The sequence below is a fragment of the Hipposideros armiger genome, unplaced genomic scaffold, assembly GCF_001890085.2.
Source record: "Hipposideros armiger isolate ML-2016 unplaced genomic scaffold, ASM189008v1 scaffold_85, whole genome shotgun sequence".
In the NCBI taxonomy this organism is placed as follows: Eukaryota; Metazoa; Chordata; class Mammalia; order Chiroptera; family Hipposideridae; genus Hipposideros; species Hipposideros armiger.
The window spans coordinates 2231653-2254480 of NW_017731435.1; the positions used below are offsets into that span (position 1 = coordinate 2231653).

At 50.1% G+C, this 22828-nt stretch overlaps 3 long non-coding RNA genes across 4 annotated transcripts in view; all 3 read right to left on the minus strand.

The window, feature by feature from the left end:
- The window catches only part of LOC109383571 (uncharacterized), a 10236-nt gene extending 8195 nt beyond the window's left edge, over nucleotides 1-2041 (minus strand). For both annotated transcript variants that reach the window (XR_002124219.1, XR_002124218.1), the window contains exon 1: nucleotides 265-2041. This is a non-coding gene — a long non-coding RNA (uncharacterized LOC109383571). The remainder of the gene's footprint in view (nucleotides 1-264) is intronic.
- Nucleotides 2042-3634: 1593 nt separating this feature from the next.
- Nucleotides 3635-8262, minus strand: LOC109383573 (uncharacterized). The gene is made up of 3 exons (XR_002124222.1): nucleotides 8004-8262; nucleotides 5198-5285; nucleotides 3635-4533 (listed from the first exon to the last, which is right to left on the minus strand). It is a non-coding gene; the product is annotated as an uncharacterized LOC109383573 (long non-coding RNA).
- Nucleotides 8263-15395: 7133 nt separating this feature from the next.
- The window catches only part of LOC109383572 (uncharacterized), a 13454-nt gene continuing 6021 nt past the window's right edge, over nucleotides 15396-22828 (minus strand). The window contains exons 3-4 of the long non-coding RNA XR_002124220.1: nucleotides 20354-20516; nucleotides 15396-16149 (exon numbers count right to left, since the gene is read on the minus strand). This is a non-coding gene — a long non-coding RNA (uncharacterized LOC109383572). The remainder of the gene's footprint in view (nucleotides 16150-20353; nucleotides 20517-22828) is intronic.

Sequence of the window (22828 nt, forward strand, 5' to 3'; positions counted from 1 at the left end):
ATATATATATATATATATATATATATATATGGAAAAATGCTAGTGAGAATTACAGCATTGTGAGCAGTTGGTATATGTGGGAGATGAAAGCTTGCACACGACATGCACACTTCCCACGTGCTCTCAAAAGCAGCCATGCAGGGTCGTTTGGCGAGCACGTGCCCCCAACTTCCCCGCCCTGCCTCTCTTGTCCTGCAGCACCAAGGCCAGATGTCCTGGGGGACTGGACCTTCAAGGCCACATGGAGGTTGCTGAGACACTCACCGTGGCAGGAGGTCCGAGACCAGGGAGTTGGTCCACTCTCGGAGAGGGCAGGACGGGGCTGAGACAGATGCACAGAGGTGTGGAGCCCAGGGCTGTGAGGTCCAAGAGGGAGATTTCCTGTAGAACAGCTGAATTCCCTGCGCCTGGTTTTCACAGCATCCCTTCGGGCCTCATTCTAACATCACCTTTATCGGAACTGCCTTGAAAGGATTTCTGCTTCTTGCAACCAAATAATTACGGACCAGACAAATTAGGAACAGAATTATTTTAAAATTAGTGTTATAAGAAAATTCAAAAGAACCTACAAAGTATTAAATTTAGTAAGAAAAACTGAGCAGGAGTGGTGAATACAAGGTCAATATACAACCATATTTCTGTAACAATAATTAGTAAATAGAAGTTTTAAAATTATGCTATTTATAGCAGCATAAAAAATATCATGTACCTAGGAAGATAGCAAAGTTATACAAGATGTCTGCACAGGAGACCAAAAATTGTTCTGAATATTTAAAAATCATAATAAGTGGAGGCATATACCATACTCATAGACTGGAAAACGGCATTCTGAAAAGACACCAACTCTCCCTACAATGACCTTTAGATTCAGTGCAATCTCAATCCAGTTCCAGCAGGCTTTTCTCTTGGAGTTGACAAGCTGATTCTGAAATTTCCGTGGAAATGCAGGTGACCAAGCAGCCAAGGCAACCCTGAGAGTGTGCGAAGCTTGGAGGACTTAAACTCTGGTTTCATCGTCTCTGGCTGCTCTATCAAACCCGCAGACGGAGGCTGAAAACATCAGCATTTCTTCCTCACAGTTCTGGAGGCTGGAAGTCCAAGGTCAAGGCCCCGGCAGATTCAGCTCTTGGTGAGGACCCACTTCCTGGCTTGTGGACAGCTGCCTTCTCACTGCGTCCTCACGGGCAGATAAGAGGAAGGGCTTTGATCTGTTATAAGGACCCCACTTCCATCATGGGCACCCCATCCTCATGATCTGATCTAAGCTTAATCACCTCCCAAGGGCCCCTCTTCCAAATACCATCACACTGGGGGTTAGGGACTCAACATACGAATTTGTGGGGGGTGGGGGGACACAAACATTCAGTCCAAGACTGGAACAGGACTAGACAAATAATCTAATAGAGTCCAGAAACAGACCCCATATACATGTCACCCGGTTTGTAACAGAGGTGACACTGAATGCAGTGGGGAAAGAACAGTCTACTCAGTAAATCGTGCAGAGTGCAGTGGGTGTGCACCCGGGAAGAGATGTGACCTTGTTCTCACACATGGAAGTGCAAACCAGGATGGCTGGGCATCCTCAGACATGATGAGTGCCCTGCTGTGAAGAGGAGAGGAACAGTGTTCAGAGACAGAGGGAACAGAGGTGATAAAACCAAAGTCGGGAGGACGCCCAGGACTCCTGAACCGAAGCAGCGATCAGGTGGAGTGAGGGGCGTCCACCCGCGTGGGCAGGCTGGTGGTGAGGGCTCAGGCCCGCGGGACGCAGGGGGGCCTTCCAAGGCCAGAACAAAACCCAAACCCAATCCCCCTCCACTCAAGTCCTTGAGTTTGCTCGCTGTGGACTGTATCAATGCCACGGACAGGGCGGGGACCTTGCAGCTCGCATCAGCTCTCACGGTAACCGGTAAAGCAGGCACTCTGCAAGGTCAGCTGTCCCAAAGCACCCAGGATGCTTTCAAAAAGACCTGGGATTTTGTTGTTGAAAGAATTAAAGAAGATCCAAATAAATGGAAAGCCCCTGTTCATGGACGGTATCACTAAGATGACAATTCCCGCCCCCCCCCACACCCCTGCCCCACGTTAATCTACGGATCTGACATGATCCCTTTCAGAAGCAAAGATGGCTTCATTGTAGGAACTGCCAAGCTGATCACACAGTGTTGAAGGACCCACAATAACCAAACAATCTTGAAAAAGAAGAACAAAGTGGGAGGACCCTCAATTTCCAATTTTAAAACTTAACTAAAAGAAACAGAAATCAAGACAGTGTGGTGTTGGCATAGCATAGACAATGGATCAAGGGAATAGAACTGAGAGCCCAGAAGTAACCCTATGTGTCTACAGTCAACTGATTTCAACCAGGGACCCGGGACCACTCAGTGGGGAAGGACAGTCTCTTCAACAAACGGTGCTGGGAGGACTGGACATCCACACACAACAGAATGAAGTTGGACTCAGCTCCCACCACACACAAAAGTTAACTCAAAATGGATCAAAGGCCAACGTGTAAGAATGACAGCTATGAAACTCTTAAAACACAGGGGATGTGACACGAATTTGCCAATTGTGTGGGAAGCAGTGGATGTGACACACATCTTAGATGTGACACCACAATCATGAGCCACAAGACAAAAAACAGATAAACTGGACTTCATCAAAACTGAGAGCACTTATGCTTATAAGACACTATGAAGAAAGTGAGGAGACAACCCCCAGAATGGGAGAAGCTATTTGAAAATCATATATGTGATCGGGACTTGTGTCTAGACTACAGAAAGGACACTTACACACACTTACAAATAATAAAAAGACAAAGGACTCAGTTTAAAAATGGGCCAATGATCTGAATAGAAGATATAGAAACAGCCAACAAGCACATGCAAAGATGGTCAAAATCATTAGTCATCAGGGAAACGCAAATCAAAACCTCAATAAGAAGCCAGGATGGCTATAATAAAAAAGTCAGACAGTAACAACTGCTGGTGAGGACGTGGAGAAATCAGAGCCCTCGGACACTGCTGGTGGGGATGTAAAATGGGGCAGCCCCTTGAAACAGCCCAGCCGTTTCCCAAATGGTTAAACGGAGTGACCATATGACCCAGAAATTCTACTCACAGGTATTTACCTGAAATAAATGAAAACATATCTTCACATAAAAACTTGCATAAGAATGTTTATAGCAGCATTATTCATTATAGCCAAAAGGTGGAAACAACCCAAATATCCATCCTAAATGGATTTTTAAAGTGTGGTGTATCCATGCAGTGGAATATAATTCAGCCATAAAAAGGAATGAGGTACTGACACGCTACAACATGGATGGACTCTGAAAACATTTTGGTACGTGAGGGAAGCCAGTCACCGAAAACCCCACAGGTTATATGTTTCCATTTATATGAAATGTCCAGAACAGGCAAATCTGTATACCCAGAAAAGAGACGCGCAGCTGCTCAGGGCTGGCAAGGCGGGCAGGTGGGAGGGTGACAGCTAAAGAAACATGGGAGGGTTTCTTTCTGAGGTGATGAAAATGTTCTAAAATTGACGGTGGGGATGGTTGCACGTATCCGGGAATATACTAAAAACCATTGAATTGTACATTTTCAATAGGTGAATTGTATGGTATGTGAATTATTTCTCAATAAAGCTGTTATAAAAAAAAAGTCCTGTGGCTTTATCAAAGCATTAAAAAAAATCAGCATTGCTCTTCATGGAGAATGTTTCTTACGGCTTTTGGTTTTCCTGGGAAACGATGTTTCCTGGAGAAAGTTGCTAGGATTTTCCCCGGTCAGCACGCAGGACCCTGTGGGGCACCTGCAGGCTGTGCCCTCAGTGCGGCTCTTCCTGGCCATCCGGTGCCCAGGAGGGCAGCCCACCTTTGTCACCTTTCTCCTTAACACTTATTCCACTAAATTAAGTAGAGGCTTTCCTGAATTAACTCCTGTCCTGTCACCCCCGGGACCATAGGCCCCTGAGGAGGGGGTTTTCCTGCCTGGATTATTGCTGCACCCCAGGACCCCAGCTTTTGCAAACCAAACTTTCAAGGAAATGGTGTTCTTTACCATGCATCCAACCACTGCAGGGGGTCCCTACCTCGGGTCCGTGACCTTGAGTGGGGAGCCAGCACACCTTTAATTTCACCAACTTCTACAAAGGTTAGCAGTTCCTTCCATCAGAAACAGAGGCGACAAGCCCCAGGAGTTGTAGCCATTCCAGGGACTTTTTGCAGAGATGCCGAGAGGTTGTTTCTGGTTATGACAACTTCTGAATTCTGGCAACTGGCAGACCTGTGGCTAGATCTTCTCACTTAATGCATTGATAATAAGAAGCAGGCGTATACCACCACCACAGGTTTGACTGTCAGTGTTCTGACAACTATTCAATGGCATTCATTTTCCTTGTAAGCCCATGCATTTTATTTTATGCACCTAAAAGCACATGTCTTGTTCTGGGACAGCACCCACCGCACAGGAGACTGAGGCCCCTGCTCCGAGGCTCAGGGCGTGTGGTTTACTCTTGCTCCATGTTGGCCTGTTGACAATTCAGTTTTTTATTATCTAGTATGATTCTGCTCCACAGTAAGGAGATTGTGTGTTAGTTTTTAAAACAACAGAGTAACAAAATATGGCCCTTCAACTTAACAAAACTACAGGAACCCCTGAGTTAGGCCCACGGCCACTCTGCAGGCCAAGGGGCTCCAGACTGTCAGCTCCATTCAGCGGGTTTGTGGAGGCCTCTCACATATGTTGGGGTGATGACTCAGGCCTTCATGTGGACCAGCACTGAGGGGTTCAAGCCCCAGAGACGAGTGAGGCCAGCACGGAGCCCCAGGCCCAGGAGGAGGACAGTCGTGGGGATTGTGAGCGTCCCACAGCCCAGCAGGCACTCCAGTGGGGGGAATGGAGAAAGACCTCCCAAAGCTGCCCTCTACACTGGGCCCATGAGCAGTTAGTGGGTGAGAGGCTGCTGGGTCACAGCGCTTCCTGCCTGGCTCCTCTGAGTAACTGGCCACTTCTGAGGGGATACGGACTGGACAGCACTCGGGCTTTGGGGTCACAGGGCCTGGTCAGAGTCTACCCCGCTCTGAGGAGCAGCGACCTTCAGAAAGACATCCCTGAGACAGGAGCCATATCACTGGCCGCAGAGGCTGCTGCAAAGCACAAGCCAGGGGCCCCATAAACTTTGAAGTGCTGACCTCGTGTGCTCAGGGCCTGTGCTGCCTGTCTGGGGTCGCTGGGTGGCTTCCGGACATCTTGTGCCCAGGTCTGATCCGTGCGGGGAAACTAAGAAAGAGATAGACAAGCAAAGGTGTTAAATGAAGCATCTGTACAGGTGTCGAGGGATTTTTATTCCAAAGGCAGTTCTAGGGGCAGCTAACACTTCTTGACAAAAATAAGTTTCTACCAAGGAAGTTACGGAGCAGCCATGAAGCAAGGTGCTGTAAGTCATTCGTGGCGGCTGGTCCCCGCTAGGGTCGCAGGAGAGGCTCAAGGACCAGGGGGCAGAGAACCAAAGGAGAAAATGGACCTCGAAAAACACCACTGTGCTCAGACACTGGAAGGCCGCTGATGCGTTTCCCTCCTTCGTGAAAAGCTAACGGACAGTCTGAGAATTCAGTCCCTGAATCGGACCTTTAGGGAGAGAGGGAATGGGAGGGAGACCTGGTTACCCGGAGACCACCACACCCTCCCGAGCAGCCCGCAGGCCCAGGTGAGACAGGTGAGGCGCTGGGACTCCAGGCATGTTGCTGATTTTAAGGCTGGGACAGTGGCAGGTGGAGACCCGCCCCTAGACAGAACTGCTGCCCATTTAGACTCCTCGGCGTGGGGACTGGAGCCAGGCTGTGGGGAGGACGTGTTGAGGAGGAGGATGTGTTGAGAAGAAATGCAAACCAGGTACTCCGACACCCAGCCAACATCACCTGTGACAGCCTTTGCCAGAGGTGGTCTTCCTGGGTTGCTGTAGAGACCAGATGGCTCATCTGAGGATAAAGCATCTGCTTGTGCCAAGCTGATGAGCTATGCCGTTTAGCACCAGTTTGGCCCTCTGTGGGCTGAGCCAAACCTCCGAAATAGGCCCCAGGGTCTAGCTGGGTGTAGGAGCCTAGCGGCCAGGGTCTGCCCCAGCGAATCTGAAGTTCACTGCGGACGCACCCATTAGGGCCCCAGCACCAGGGTAGCTTCCCAAAATGGTTGCAGATGGAATGAGGGTATCTTAGGTGCGGGCAAGAGTCCTGCCAAGAGCCTGAGCCACAGTGTGTGTGCACTGAGAGAAGGTGTCACTGTCACAATTCGACACGTCAGAGATGCTGCTTTGTGGCTTTGTTGTAACTGAACCATCTTCATCAATCCCGGAGATTAATTGCTCAGCTCGCCTTGAGCGCATGCTTGCTCAGACACCCCCACTCCCGGTGCAGGATGGCATCTTCTAATAACTGCAGAAACAGCAGGAGAAAGCCAGCGGGACCAAGTAACCCTCGCCACCTGAGACGCACCGTGTACCATTTTGACACATAGTTCCATTTTGCAAACAAGCGTGGTTATGCGCTAGAATTCACGTGACAGCTGGAGTAACGAGGAACTTTCGGAGGACGGGCTTTTCAGCATCAAACTAAAGAAGTCAGTCAATGGCTCTTGGGCCTCCGATGCCGCTCGTGGGTAACCAGAGTCGACTGGCTAGGCAATAGATAATGAAACCCGTAGCCACGGAGCACTAAAAAATTAATTGCATTTCATGAAACTGTACCACAAGTTGCCGAACTAAGAAATGCTTTATGGTTCGGTTTTCCTTCTGCGTTGAGTCAAGGAAGTGGCGTCGCCAAGGCTGGGACAGGGAACAGGTTTGTTCTCCATGTGATGTTTGCGGCTGCCCCACCAGCACTAAGTGGCCTGCACATCAGGGCGGATGAGACGTGGCTCATTTTAACCCTAATGGATGCACAGGAAGACCCCCGTCTTCCTTGTCCTAAAAACCCAAGCCTAATTATCCCAGTGTCTGGGGGCTCGGTGCTACAGCTGCGGACGCCACCCCACTAGCTCTGCTTTGTGAAAATGCTTTTCTTCCTCAAAGACCTCATTTCTTGGGCATGTGGGACAGACTGTGCACCACACTCAGGGGTGATGAGCATTTGTGGGGAGCCTGTCATCGTCCAATGTTTAGAGGCCACGATTAGGCAGGCCTGCTCTGAGTGCAAAGTGGGGGAGCTTAATTTGGGGGAGCTGGGAGTACGGGCTGATGGGTCTGGGATCATCTTGGGTTTGCTCTGACCAGAAAGCTCGGTGGGGGTGGGGTTGGGCAGGACTCGACCCAGAGAAAGTGGTCCTGGTTGTTGCTTTTTCCCCTAGAACTTTTCTAATCAGAATGGATCTCGCTGTCAGGAAAGTGAGAGGCCCTGAGAAGTGAGCTATGGTGGAGGCGATTTCCAGGACGTGCAGACCGGCGGAGCCTGGTGCACTCGGACTGTTTTTTTTTTTTTTTTGAGTCTAACAAGAATCAATATTTAAGATTATGCAATGTCCATACCAGCCCGCAGGAGCTGCCAACCCAAGGACAAGGGCTGCATAATTTACAATGCAAGGAATCCGTTCTTTTTGAGAGGGGGGAAGGGAAAAAATCAAGATTTAAGCTTTCTATCCTGGGCTGAACTTTTTCCTCCATTCTTAATGGCCCCAGACGTAAATAAACCATCCATTTTGTTTTGTATGAACGGTCAGGCTCCGAGAGCCACGACAGGCCAGGTTTAGCTGCCCGACCACAGGCCTGAGTCGGCTGCTTTGTCAACAACTCTCCTTTACATTTTCCCACCTTACAGCCTGGTCCAGACCTGCCTTTAGATGCTTTTGCCCCGACAGTCAGCAGAGAAAGCCTTTTTATTGTCAGCTACTAATGGCTCTCCGGTCCCATATTTTTAATGTGAAGATTAAATATTTATGAATGCCTCGTCAATAGCATCCCCTAAGCGGGCTGTCCCGAAGCCGCAGACGCGGGCCGTGCTCACTCACATGAAGTCGGAGGTCACAGGTCAAGAGAGCTGGCAGCAGCGGCTGTGGACGGCATCTGCCGTCACCAGGACCCGGGCCGTCATTTATGGGGCAGGGCTTTTCCTCAAAAAGCCCACACCGCCGCTGGGGCACGTTTCCTTTGTCTCCAGTTACTGGAATCAGTGGCCTCTGCCACCCTAGAGGTTACCTGCCAGGTGACGCACTGGGTGACCTCCCTGGACACTGTCTATCTCAGGGTGTCTCTGCGGGAAGCACTGGCCCTTTCCTGGAAGTAAAAGGCAAGAGAAGAAGGGATTTGGGCAAAGAACAGCCGGGCAGGCAGGACACAGGGGCAGGGGAGAAGCACCTGGGTCCTGGGGGGAGGGGGCAGCGCCGCACTGACATCAGCCATGTCCAGCCATGACTCAGGGGCCGTCTCTGCTCCCAGCCCACCTGGCTACTTCCTCAACCTGCCTCTTTCCTTGCCTCTTGGTTCCACCAGATTAGACTCACTGTGATAATGAGAGGGCAGGCAGCTTGGGCTGCACTTTGACCACCAGCCGTGAACTGGCAGCTGTGTCCTGCATGGCGTGTGTCCATGACCTCAGGGCTGGCTGACCAGATGGCAGGATGAGACCCCAAGGTGGGGGACTGTGAGCTCAGGGGACGCCCAGAGGTGTCAGGGGCAGGGCCTTGACGGGTGCATGGACTCTGCCTAGTGAGGGGTGCTGCTCCCTGGCCAGTCAGCAGCCCACAGACCCATGGGGTGGGAGGGCGGCTGGAGCGGGGCCCTGGTGGGGACGGCCAGCCTGGGCGCCGCGATGTGGGCGGGGTTTGGTCGGAACCACTGGTGAATTTGAAACAGGGAGTGTGCACCCTGTGTGCTGAAGAATGTCCTGGGCCCCCTGGGGACAGGCTGGAGGGGCCACAGAGGCAAACCCCAGAGGGAGGGGACAGCCCAGACCAGGGCAGCCAAGGAGCAGAGCAAGGACACTGTGGGGTGAACAGACAATGGCAGGAGGACAGGGCGCAGCCCCCCCGAAGAGACGGAGCGGAACTGCACTCTGGCACACATGACCCTCGGGGACCCTGGAAGGTGAATGTGCTGCCACCCACACGAATGACGGTTCTTAGTCAGACCAGATGGTCCAGTGAGGGTGTCTGGGCCTAGGTGTGAGGTGGGGAGCAGGAGCAACGGGGCCATTGGGGGCGAGCTAGTTAACCTTTTGGGGCCGTAGTTCCACCCCCTGAGGAGTGGGGGCAGTGAGGTTTGCCAGTTTTCCTTATAGGGCTCTTAATCTAAATGGGACGGTGGAGACTGGTGTGCTGTGACGGAAGCAGGAGTGACATAGATGGGGTGTAGGTGACAAAGGGGCAGCCATGGCCTGTGTGTGTGGACACGGGGGGAACTCACAGCTCATGTCACTGTGAGCCCTGGAGGAGGACGGCAGCGTTTCCGTCTTCACCACCGAGTCATCGCCTGAGGCCCCGTCAGCATCGCGGCGGCACTGGGCAAGGTCCACACCCACCCGTGTGCTGGTGGCTCAGAGGAAGGACAGCAAATCACGAATGCAAATGCCCAGCTGAATCCTGCGCCCAGAACTTCCCTCCACGCTGGGCGGAGAGCAGAGGGCAAGAAAGGTCACCTCCCTTCCTGCCAAGGCCGCCCACCGGGAGACCCGAGACCCGGCCTGCTCGTGGATGCAGTGCTGGGCTGGCACAGGCAGGGCCGGGGGTCCCTGCAGGGGAGGCCACACCTGTCTGCCTGCCTCTGGAGGCCACGGCACCTTTCCAGGAGATAAACGATGTCCACACACGGGCTTTGCAAACTGTAAATGCTGCCCAAGTGTGAAGACTACTTGTTTCCACACATCAGTGGTGCTTGGACACTTCTCCAAGCTGCTGGGGTCAACGTGACTACAGCTCTCCCTCAAAGCGAGCCAGAAAAGACCCACACAGAGCAAAACTGGCACCAACGGGTTGGGACCAAAATGGGTGTGCAGTCCCGGGGAGCCGTGACGCTGCCCAAGTGCCCCCAGACCACAAACGCCCAGCAGGCAGGCAGCTCTGGGGGTCTTGCCTGGACACCCCGTCATCGAGGGAACGACATGAATGTGAACCCTGGACCATCAATGCCCACGTCTCCGAGACAGGAAGGCGAGAGGGCTGGGACACTGCTTCTCATCGGGGTACGCTGACAAAGCGACATCGATCATCACTGACACAGAACCGGTCGGCCTTCCATGGGGAGACAAAGCCCGCAAGCAGCCAGGAGGACCTGCGCCCCTGGAGGGCCAGGCAGGGGCGGCGGCGCTCGGAGCGGCTGTGATGATGATGAACACGCATTGATTTCTTTAGTGCCTCTCCGGGGCCCCAGAGCACTTCCTGCACTTATTGGAAAGTGCCTGAAACCAAATTGAAGACAGACCCAATGAGGAGAATGAATCCTAACGTTCAGGGCATCCCAGGGCTTCGGAGCAAATGGGGAGAGACAACAGGTTCTCCACTACCCCACTGCAGACACTTAAGGAAGATGCTCTGCCCACTCCGTTCAATAGCCTGCCACTGCCTTGCCAGTAAAACCGAAATGAAGAGGTTAGTGTCTATGTGCTGATGGCGGGGGCGCTCGGCTTTCAGTGAAGGACCTCCAAGTGGTCTGCAGACCCGCAGGCACTAAACGGTGCTCAGGGCCCCCTCGGAGAGCACACGGCCTCCTAGGTTCGCTTCCTTCCCCCTGGGCTGGTGCCCCGCCGTCCTCCCGCACTGCTGCCGGCCTGGCCCCCACAGGCGCAGATGGGGTGTGTGCCGTGCCCGGCCAGGGACACCCACCAGGCTGCTGGGAGCTTGCCAGAGCAGCATCACTCGACGCCCAGGCCCTCGGAAAACAAAACCACTGTTTAAAACTGTCTACTTGGAAATAATGTGAAACGTTCAGGAAAGCTGGCAGAATGGAAGCGGTATGGAGAACACCCAGTAATTCTTCTCCCAGCTTCACGTCCTGCCACCAGCACCATCACTGACCCCTGGCCTGCCTGTGTGTTTGCTTCTCAACAGCTTGGGAGGTAGTCGCTCACATCATGGCTTTTCACCCAAACACCTCAGTGTGCATCCCTGTGAGCGAGGAGCAGTTCTCAACCCCAGCAAGTGCAGTATTGACACAATACTTCACTCTACCAGTCGTGTTCCAATTTTGTCAATTGACCCAATAATGTCTTCAGCCCATGTCCCCCTTTCTAACGTGGGTGATGCCCAGGAGCAGAGGCTGCAGTCAGTTGTCATGTCTCTTTGTCTCCTTTCATCTGGAACATTCTCTCAGCCTTTGTCTTTTCCGACATTGACATTTCTGAAGAAAACACCCGGATTTCACAGCAGTTTTCATCGTGGGTTTCTGGGCTAGAACCTGCTTAGACAGAACCGGTCTCTACAGACACAGGGTCCAGACCCAGCCTCGCCCCTCCGGCTGTGGCCACGCCATGTTCATACCCAGTGGAATGTGCCATCTAGTGCTGAAGGGGTGAGGCCTGGGGGTGCCCATTTGAAGGTGCCCCCAAAGTGGGGGTGGGGAGGGCGAGGAGCACAGCTCCCTAGAGGGGCTCTTTTTGGCCCCCAGCCCTTTGGCCCAGACTCACAGTGTAGGTAGCGTTCCTTTGAGACATGCAAGTATCTGTGAGGCCCACAGACCATAGAATCCTGGGGTGCTTGGACCAACTCCTGGCTGCGCAGAACCCCTGGAATCACTGATGGGCAAGGATACTGAGGAGCCCATTTCACATTCGGCGGACAGTGAACTTGACCAAGACTGATAGTGACAGCGGTCTGGTTCTGTTCTTGGGACAGTTCCCCACGGAGCCCCATGGACACGTCTGCAGAACTTGGCAGGGTCCAGGGCGGCCCCAGTGAGCACAGCAGCCTCTGGACAGCCGCCTCCTCACCCTTATGCTGCCTCTGGTAACACACAGGAACGAGAGGTGGGGGTTGGTTAGAGGAAGCAGAGGAGGGGGTCTGCGTGCAACGAGGGGTCGGGAGACAAAAGACAGTCAAGGCCAACTGGTCAGGCCCTGGTCTGGGCAGACTCGGCACACTGGACCCTCAGCCCAGGGGCCCGATGAGGGGCCCAGCGCTCTCCCAGTGGGTCAGGGTCTCCATCTCCTAAGGCAAGACCACGCGTGAACATGCCGACGGAGGTGAAGGAACGACTGGGAACTGGGGAAAAGAGTGACCCGTGTTAGTCGTGGCAGAACCAGGGTCAAGACCGTCACTGGCATTTAACTTGGAAAATAGAAAACGTACCTAAAGAACTTGTAAAGATGAATAAAAAATATTTCTAGGTAGACTGTTGAAAGTATCAATTAACTTTCTGTAGCTGTGTAGGAGAAAATGTAAAAGAGAGAGGTGAGCCAAAAAAACCCCAAACAAACTTCTGTTTACAAGCAGAATTTAGAGGCAATATCAAAGAATCAGGACTACCTAGCTGGTTGAAAAATAAACGTATTTCACATTTTCAGTTTAACAGTCCGTGAAATATTCCTAAAAGAAGATGTGTTCTCAGAGCAAAGACTGAATCAAGTGTATGGTTGTAAGACCTCAGAAAGATTTAAGGCAAAAGCAGTGCCTTGTAGGCCCTCCCAACAAGAGAAAAGGGGCTCCTAAGAATCCGAGGGGCATTGTCTCATAGGAGCCTGACATATCCAACATATAGAGAGGGTCATCTTGAAAAGAAGCATGGTTGTGACTTCGGGGGGCATAGAGAAAACTAATACGATTCATAGGAGACCTACAACACTGTTAAGAGAATTATATCAATAAGAGCATCTTAATAGGCACAGAAAAAGCAGTGGATAAAACTCAAGTAATTCACTTGAAAAACTCAGCAAATGAGGATTGGAAGGGGGTGTCCTCAATGAGATAACAACGTTTACGAGAAACCCAGCTAACAGCATGCTCAGTGATAAGAACGTGAATGATTTTCCCCTCAGATGGGACACATGGTGAGAACGTTCATTCTCTCCTCTTGTATTCAGCACTGACTGGAGGTTATAACCAGTGAAATAAGCCTAGAAAAGGAAACTAAAGGCACAAAAATCAGAGAGGAAGAAGTAAAACTTGTTTCTACCCACAGGTGATATGATTCTATATGGAGAAAAGCTTAAGTGGTTGAAAAGGAAACTTGAAGGAGTAGTCAGTAAATGTTTTAAGGTTGTGAGATTCAAGGACAGATGGAAAAAACTGATTGAGTCAAGGTCATGGAAGGAAAGGCAAGCGTCAGAAACTCTCACAGGTTGGTGGAGGCTAAGGAGATGTGACGACTAAATGGGACGTGGTATCTTGGATGGGATCCTGGAATAGAACAAAACATCAGTGGAAAAACTGGTGAAATCTGACTAAAGGCTGTAGTTTGGTTAACAGCACTGACCAGTGTTAATGTCTTAGTTTTGATAACCGTACCAGTGTTACCTAAGATGTTACTGTTATGGGAATCTGGGTCAAGGGTATATGGGGTCACTGTATCATCTTTGCTACTCTTTTTTAAGTCAGAAATTATATAAACATGAAACGTTTAAAAATGCAAATGACGCCAGTGGCGGCCTCCTGAGCATGACAGAGTCTGCAGACTATGGCGGTAGCTCTGCCGTCAGGCCAGTTTTTCCTTCTGCACCTAGAGGTTGTCCTGGGAGTTCGCCCTTCAACTTCCCTCCAAAGACTCTGAAGCTACTTCATACCCTGTAAAGTCTCTTGCTGCTTAAAAAATAGTCACTGCTGGGAAAGTGAACGGGCACGCCACAAGCTGGGAGAAAATATTTCTAACACGTATAATCACCAGAGGAATTGCTTCTAGAATATATAAAGAACTCCTACGACTCAATATTGAGATGACAAATATAAAAATGAGAAAGATGCAAACAACCCTGTCTCTAAGAAGATATAAAAAGGGCCAGGAAGCACATGAGCAGCGCTCAATGCCATGAGTCACCCAGGAAATGCAAAAATAAAGCCACCATGAGATCGCACCTGACACCCACTGCGGGTAAAATGAGAAAGAATGACAACCCTCAATGCTGCACATACCGCCGGTGGGTGTGTAAAACGGCACACCCGCTGGGGAAACTGAAAGTGCCTCTAATGGTCAGTAAACACTCGTGAGCAGTGACGTCCCAATGCACACACCTGGGAGAGTCGCAGACGCCTGTCCATAAGACCGGAACAAGCACGTTTACAGAAGCATCTGCTATAAAAGCTAGAATGACTCAGCGCCCACCAACAAAAGACGAGGAGACACGTTGTGGCATATTCTTACAATGGAATATGAATCGGCAACAAAAATGAACTTGGGAATCGGCAACTACACAGCTGGAGCTCAGGCCGTGTTGAGTGAAAGCAGCTCTGATGCAGGGCGCACCCACGGAGGCTCGGCCGCGGCAGGGCCACGGCCGCAGATGCCGAGATGGAGCACCTGGGGAGCCGACTGACCGGGAGGGGCCAGGTGGGCAGTTCCTGGGGTGATGAGGAAGCTCCTGGCCTTCGTAAAAATTTTAAATTGTGGTAAAATATACGTAAGAAGTTACCCGTTTAAGTGTACAGCTCAGGGACATTAAGTCCATTCACAGTGTCGTGCAGCCATCACCAGCGTCCATTGTATGTATGTACCATGTTTTGTCTACCCATCCATCCATTAATGGGCACCTGAGGCTGTTTCCACCTTTTAGCTACTGTGAGTAATGTGCTATGAAATGGGCGTGCAGGTATCTGTTCAGGGGCAGTCCTGTATCTGGATTGGGGGGCTGGTTACACAGGGGCAAACGTTTCCCTCATTCCGTGGTACGCTTACTATCTGCACTGCCCAGTTCCCTCACACCCTGCCATGATAGGCCTGGGGTACAGTCCTCCAGTCCCTCTGCCTCCCCACCTGCTGGCCCCCACCATGGGGGCTTGGGAGGACAGCCCGCCCCACCTTCTGCACGAGGCCATCTGGGAGGCACGCTGCACGTCGGGAACGCTACACTTTCCAGGACATCCCGGTGGCTGGCCCCGGGCCCCTCGGAACTCAGGCCTTTGCCTGGTCACCCCCAGGTCGCAGCTCTTTGCAGCTCAGCCTTAGAGGCAGCCTGTCCCCTCTAGAGTGGCCACGACCGCCTGCAGTGCTTATGTGGCCTGTGCCATGAGCCGCCCCCAGGGTTCCCCACACGGAGCACGGAGGACACCAGGCTCTTCCAGACCTTTCGGGATGATCCCGCGTCCATATACTTTTTAACAAATTAACGGTGGAGTTGAAATAGGCGTAAGGCCCTCTTACTTGCCTTGAAGAAAGTTCTGTATCACATTAATAAAGAGACACAGTAGGAATCCTGGCAAAAATAATAAAAATGCAGCTTTGTTTGGAGAGGAGGAGCCGAAAGCGCTCTCTAGGGGATCTATGCCTGCTCCTGAGCTAATTCTTTTCTGAAATAAGTTTGATCTGTCCTCAGAAATAATTAAAGCAGCTTACATTTCGGTGAAGACAAGTGGAACAGCAGACATCCTGGAGGTGAGCCGCCTGTCTGCTGGGCACCATCTTAGAGGAAACGTCGCAGACCGTGTTTTCTCTGCCTCGGCCTTCCACGTGCTGGCCGCGGGGTCCAGTGTGCGGGCAATGGTTGTGGGCACCCCACGCTGTGCAGGCCCTGCGTCTTTTCAGACTGAGCTGCAGGCTTGACGTCCAGGAAAGGCAGCAGGACCCCTAACCCGAACCCCCAGTGCTCCCAGCGGGCCTTGAGCCGGAGCGGCTGCCCAGCCAGCCGGCAGCCGGGAGCCCAGAAAGGCCCCCATACCCCACCCTCCGGGGGATCCCGTACCTAGCAGAGTCCACGCCCAGGCAGGTCATGGAGGATGTTGGTCCTCAGAACAGTTTATGCCCCAGCAAGTCTGCAAAAAGGCTGGTTCACTGCAGGGCATTCAGTGCCTTCCACTGACGCTGAGTCCCTCTGGGTCTCTCTGCCTGAGGTCAAGGGTCAGGGCAGCTTTCCATCCTGCGACCAGTTGAGAGGGGCTCCCACCTCCACTACAACAGGCTGGCCGGGGTGGCAGAGGCGGCCGTGGGCTGTCCTTAAGTCTTTCAAGCACTTGCTGACTTTCCTGGTTGTTGTCACAGCTCCCTTGTCCTCCTCCATAACTGATCTTTAAGAATGGTGATCTGAGATACAAAGCACCAAATCTGACATTGGCTAACCCTTCAACGATATACCAGCATTTCGTAAATGTTAAAGCCTATACAAAAAACATCATGGTCAATACTATTAAAATGTTAGTATAAATGCCAGCGCAGGCAGGACACCCCCTTACTGAACTGCAGTAATATTTGTATCTGTGTAAAAATCCCGGAGAAGGCCTTTGCAGTAAAAAATAAAGTAAAATGATTCAGTCTGATGGTAGGTTGTGTTAATACTCTAAACCCAGAGAACCTTCCCTGAGGTTGCAAACAGGAACATATGGTGCCCATTTAAAATTCACAATTACACAGAGGAGGTCGGGGACGAAACCCTCTACTGAAGTCAGAGATCCAGTGAGCAGGGGCTGTGGGCAGGCTCCGTGGGCGTCCTCAGTGCGCTGGTCACCCCCGGGGGTGCTCACCACGGTTGGCCAAGCTCACACCACTCGTAGGAAAGGCTGGTCCCACCTGGGGGAGAGGCCCAGGGGCAGAGAGGTGGGCGCCTCCGCACCTCGACACCCTGTCATCGCTTCGAGTGCCCCTTCGCCGGTGACTGACGCAGCATGCGTTTCCCCCACTTTTCTTGCCTATTTATTTTTGGGGGTGGGGAACTAAAGCTGTATTTACTTGTAAGCTGATTTTATGTTTTCAGCACCATCTTTAGGTGTTTATAGGGCATCTTCCCTAAAAATTACCGGGAAGACTCTGGAAACTCTCTGGTTTTCACAGAATTTGCTCCCATCTCACTTCCCATCTGGTCCTGGGGACCATCGGTGACATCACATCTGCAGCACTTGCATTCGCCACAGTGGTTAATGGGACGTCATCGCTACTGCCTCTGAGAAAGATGTTGGGAGGCAACGGCAGCTGAGAAAGCAGCACAATGATCTCTCAGATCATTTCCAGACGCCGTCTTGGCTCAGAGGTTCCTAGCAAATTCACCAGCCAGGGGCCACCCTAAGTGACAAAAGCTCAGAGACAGTGACACTGGGCTCAGCTCACCAGATACAAAGCAGTGGCTTTGAAAACGAAATAAAAGAATTTTTTTTTTGAAACACATTCAGTATTGTACTTAAAGTGAGACCTTATTAAAATATTGTATCTTGTATGACTTCTTTTTTAAGTGTTAAATTAAAAACTAACATTTTATTATGGAGAATTTTAAAGCACACATGCAGTAAGCAGAACAGCATAATGTGCCCTGCACACCTGTAATCCAGCCTCCACTCCCATCGACATTCTGCCCTCCTTGCTTCTTCTGTGCTCCCACCCTCCGCAATCACCTCCTTTCCCGAGGTAAAATTTACAGACATTGAAACCCACAAATCCTAACTATACATGTTTGACAAATAATAGATACAGTCACTTAACCTACATCCCTATCAAGATAGATGTTTTTCATCACCCTAGCAAGTTCCCTCATGCTACCTTCCTAGATAACCACCCACTCTCCTCCGGATCAGACTTTGGAATTTTTTTTTTACCATGGATCAATTTTGTGTCTTTCTGAACAGCATGTAAATGAAACAATAGAGTTTGTGTTCGTTCGTCGATGCTTGGCTTCTGTCACTCAGCATAATGTCTCCGAGAGTCACCAATGTTGTTGCGTGTGATGCCGGTTCATTTCTTTTTATTGCTGAGTAGTATTTCATTGTGTGACTAGACCACGCACTGCTTATCCATTCTTCTTTAGGTGCTGTTTAGGTTGTTTCCAATTTTGGGTTATTATGAATACAACTGCTAAAGTCTTCCGGCTTTGTTCTTTTTCAAGGTTGTTTTGACTCCCCTGGGCTCTCTGTGGTTCCATACACAGTTTTTAAAAATCTTGTCAATTTCTATAAAATCTTGCTGGGATTATGACTGAAATTGCTTTGCAATTTAAGGTCAATTTTTGGAGAACTGACAGCTTAATGATGTTAAATTTCCAATCCATGAACATAGTATATCGCTCCATTCATTTGGGTCTTCTTCAATGTCTCTAAAAAATATTTTATAGTTCTCAGTATGGAGGTCTTATATATCATTCATTAAATCTATTTCTAAGTATTTTGGTTTTTGATACAACTGTAGTATTGCTTTTGAATTTTCCACTTGTTTCCATCTGTTTGCTGACAGTACATAGAAATACCACTGATTTTTGCATACTGGCCTTACATCCATGACCTTGCTAAGTTCACCTTATTGGCTCTATAGTTCTTTTCTTGTGGATTCATTAGGATTTTCTATGCACACAGTCAAGCCATTTGTAAAGAGAGACAATTTTACCCCTTTCTTTCCCATCTTTACAAATTGTTTTACTTGCTTCACTGCAAGGCTAGCATATCAGGTAAATATTGAAGAGAAGTGGTGAGAGCAGACACACTGCCTTGTTTCCCATCTTAGGGGAAAAGCGTTTCAACATTTCACCTTTAAGTACTTCATTAGCTGTGGGTTTTTCATGGATGCCTTTCATCAGCTTGAGAAATTTCCTTTTCATTCCTAGTTTGCTGAGAGATGTTTTAATAAATGAGTACTGAGCACTTTCAAAGGCTTTCTCAGCATGTATTGAGAAGGTCTTCTTTACTTTCTCCTTTATTATGCTGAAATGGCAAACTATTTTGGCTGGTTTCTGAACATGAAACCAACCTTGCATTCCTGGAATAAACCCTATGGCTTTATTAAGCTATGGCTTGATGCTCTTCACTAGTGTTTCGTGAAAGATTTTTTTTTTTTGCATTTATGTTCATAAAAGATATTGGTTTATAATATTTTTTTCTGGTAATGTCTTTGTCAGGTTTTGGTATAAAGGTTATTAATGTTTTAAATCTGCTTTATTCAAATTTTCACTACATGCGACTTAAATGTAAATATAGCCAGAAAGGAGAAAAGGAAATAATGTCTTGGTAGTATTACAGTGGCAGTATTATTATTCTTATTTTTGCATTGGGAAAAGGGCTCCAGTCTATAAAGCTGAATGAGACAGGATGGTGAGGTCGAGAAGCTCAGAGCTGACAAAGTGCTGATAGTGGTTTGGGGATTCCTCACTCCCCATTCATGATGCCTGACTGCTAACATGATTGTCTCCTCAAAAGTTTTCCTCTTATTCGGTTTTTAGGTGCAACAAGTTTTCCAGTTACAACAGAAATCACTGGAAAAATTGATCTATTTTCTCAAGAGTTAAATCTAATTAAATCTAGACAATGTTGAAACTAAGGCATAACAAATAATGTATGTAATAAATAACATTTTAACGGTGACTGAAAGAAGGGTTACCACATTACCACCATTGATCTTATCAGAAGATATGTGTTGAGGGCCTACTATGTGTGTGAAATGGCTGGGGAGCAGCAGGCAGTGACCCAGAGAGACACAGCCCTCCTTCTAAGGAGCCTGGAGTCCAACAGGAGGGCCATGTAGGGCTGGGAGGGAGAGTGTTGGGGACAGTGATGATGGAGTGAATGCAAAGCCGGACGAGCAGAGTCAGGGGGAGCCGGACAGGAAGAGAAAAGGGGGAGAGAAGAAGTGCAGTCATGGACAGATGGCTGGGCCATCCAGGAGTCTGGCCAGCTGGAGGTCTGCAGTTTGTCCAGACCACAGGTCTGCAACGAGTCCGGCTCGTTTCCTGTTCCTAAGAGAATTGGTCTTCGCCTGCCCTTCTGACACCCCTTCTGTGGGCTCTCTAAGCAGAGGCTGCAGAAGCAGACACCACAGTAACCCACTGGCAGTTGCTAGGGTAACCATACTCCAATATAAATAGCAGAGCAAATTAATCAGGGCCTGAAACTTGGGTAACTTCCTCATGTACTCGCTTAGTGGTGACAATGTAGGCGGGTTCCATGCTCTAGCCCAATTTCTAAGTGAGAAGAGAAAAATTGCAAGACCAGTTTTATCAAATACTCTGAGTCTCCTGGTTTAATCAGGATCATCGAGTCCACATGGGCACATCCAGCCCTTGGATGGATGGCAGGGGTCATTCATTCTGGAGGTCAAAGGCATCTTGGAGAAAGGCAGGTTCCATCATCTATGCCAAGCACCCTGTTTCTAGAACTGGGTCCCCTCTATAGACTTGTGACATAGTTGTTTACAAGTGCCCTCAATCCCACCCCCTGCTCTATCTTCATAGCGTTACTGTGACTTCAAATGTTTCTGACTTGCCTCTTCTTCCTGACCTTCTCCACTAGAATGTAAGCCCCATGGGCAGGGCCTTTACCTGTCCTGCTCAGATGTACGTCCCGAGATCCCAGCATAGCGCCTGGCCTATGGCGAACGCTCAGATCCATGTTGGAGGAATAAATCGATCCACTGATGAACAAGACAGCAGGTGTTAGACTCTGTAGACTGTGGGTCCCTTTGAAAGTATCCAGTTCAAGTCCCTTGAGGAAGAGAGAGAAACTTTAGTCAAAAGGCCTGATTGAACCCCTCTCCCCCTGCCGTTGCTGGAACCACTGGGTCTTGGCGAATTTTAACCTCGAGCCTCAGTTTCCCTGATATGACTAGGATGTAACTGTCCTCGCCTTGTGCCCTGGGGGATTGAGTGAGAAGGCATATGTCACAGTGCTGGTAAGGCTCTGTGCAGACTTGAGGTGTGGTCGCAATTTTCACAGACAGAAAGGCTCTGTCTACAAAGGTCACATGGCTGGTCCAGGACCCCCTGGTCTGTGGGGAGGGTTGCTTGCTGGGGTTCAGGTGTGAGCTTTAGATGTTTTGGTAGTGAACACTATTACAAAGGGGTTGGAGTGCATTTTTAAAAGATTTCCTCTATAATAGAGGCATTGACATGAGCTATTCAGGAGAGAAAAGGACAATTTTTTTCGTTTGGAGTGTCAGTAGGTTTGTATTAATAACCTCCTCATGAAAGGCTGTACATGAACTCTTTTGGGACATAACTCCAAAAGTTGACAGAAATTTGGAAATTTTCTTCTATTGTAATGCTGCAATTTAATTCACCGTGAATTTCTTTTCAAGTGTGGAATTTCTACACGACTCTAATAAGAGCAGTTGTGTGGGCTCATGAAAAATGGAAGATGGCTGATGGAGGTGCTCGGTGTAAATATTTAGTACAGGGGTTGGCGGCTTTTAAATCTGCATCTTGATCTAAATGTATCTGCTGATTTCCCATCTGCTAATATTTTCCCATCTGCTAAATACCTGCCATCAGGGGAAGAGGACGCCTTTGTCATTCCCCTGTTTAACCTCCATGTCCTTCACCTGAACTTGGAACTAGCACGTCTTCCTAAGAGCGCACAGTCGCCCCCCCCACCCCCCCCGCACCTCCCCTTAGGTAACAGTACTGGCCCAGGAGCCCTGCCAGAGAGGATGTGGTTAACTCAGGGGTTTGCCTCTGCAAGGCCACCCCTGGGTGTGGCAGAGCTTGGAGCCCAGGAAGTAGCATCTGTACTGGACATGAGGCCAGCCCTAGAGAATGTCTGTCTGTCTGTCTGTCAAGCATCCACTGCAAACAATGCAGTCCCCACTCCAAGGACACCGTGCCACTGACAGAGGTGACGGGCATTGGGATGGCAGCTTTGGCAGCAAGAAGCCGGCAGGAAAGCCAGCACAGCCCAGACTGGGCATCGGCCGGTGTCCAGCTCGGACCCGCCCTCCCAGAGGTGGAATGTTCTGACTTTGGCTTTGGTGCCCAGGAAAAGACTGGAGCCTCAGCGCAAGGCATGCTGTCCCCTGGACCGTCTTCAGCATTGGAACCGTGGGTGTGGGGACCCCCGCAGTGGCAGCAGCACCAGTCCTGCTCTCACATGCTTACCCCCAATGGGACGACACAGGTGCCCGACGAACTCCTGTTGGGCTGTCTCTCATTTCCACCATGGTGAGCTCCCCCTTTCCATGGTTAAGCCCTAGGAAGCCCAAGGGTGCCACCTACTCACCCCTGGGGCCCCTGAGAATGGACCGAGAGGGTGTCTGCAATGCAGCTGGCTGCCCTCGAGGGCAGGCCAGCACTCCAGGGTCCAGGCCACCCCACTGCCAGACACCAGGGACAGAGGAGGAAATGGCCCCAGAGAAGAAGAGTTACGTTTTATGCTTCAAATCAAGCCCATCCCATGAGGTGCCAACCATGGAGATGCTTGATTGATGGCAGCACATAGCGCCACTCAGTTTTGCTGGGAGCTTGCCTTCGTAGAAAGCCAGAGATGAATAAAATATATGAGAGCACATCAAATATAGTGCAAGGACAACATATACAAACAGTACATTAAGCATTATGGAAGACAATAAAGAGCTGGAGACACAGATCTGAGGTAGCAGCTGGGCTCCGAAGCCGGGTCCACGTGCGGATGGGAAGGGAACGTGGACGCTTCCTCGTGGCCCTTCACTTGTGGGAACAGCTCATTAGAGGAAATCTGAGCAGATTAACTTCCATCACCTCTTCCGTGCTAAATTATAAGTTCCTGGTTACACACTCAGCCACCGCCACCCCTGCTCGCTGGGCCCTGGGCTCCCCCCACACATGGAGTGCAATGTCAACAAAAATGCTATAGTGACATTTCTCTCTCTCAATTACATGTAGGCTTTTCGCTGCCAGTATAAAATACATATTGTGCTCTGGCGAGGTCCATTGTACCGAGGTCAGCGGGAACTCATTGTCCTTTTTGCTTCAGAACAAGAATACTGACATCTGTAAGATTTGCTGTAAATAATCCAAGTGGTACAGGGACAGGACGATGGGCAG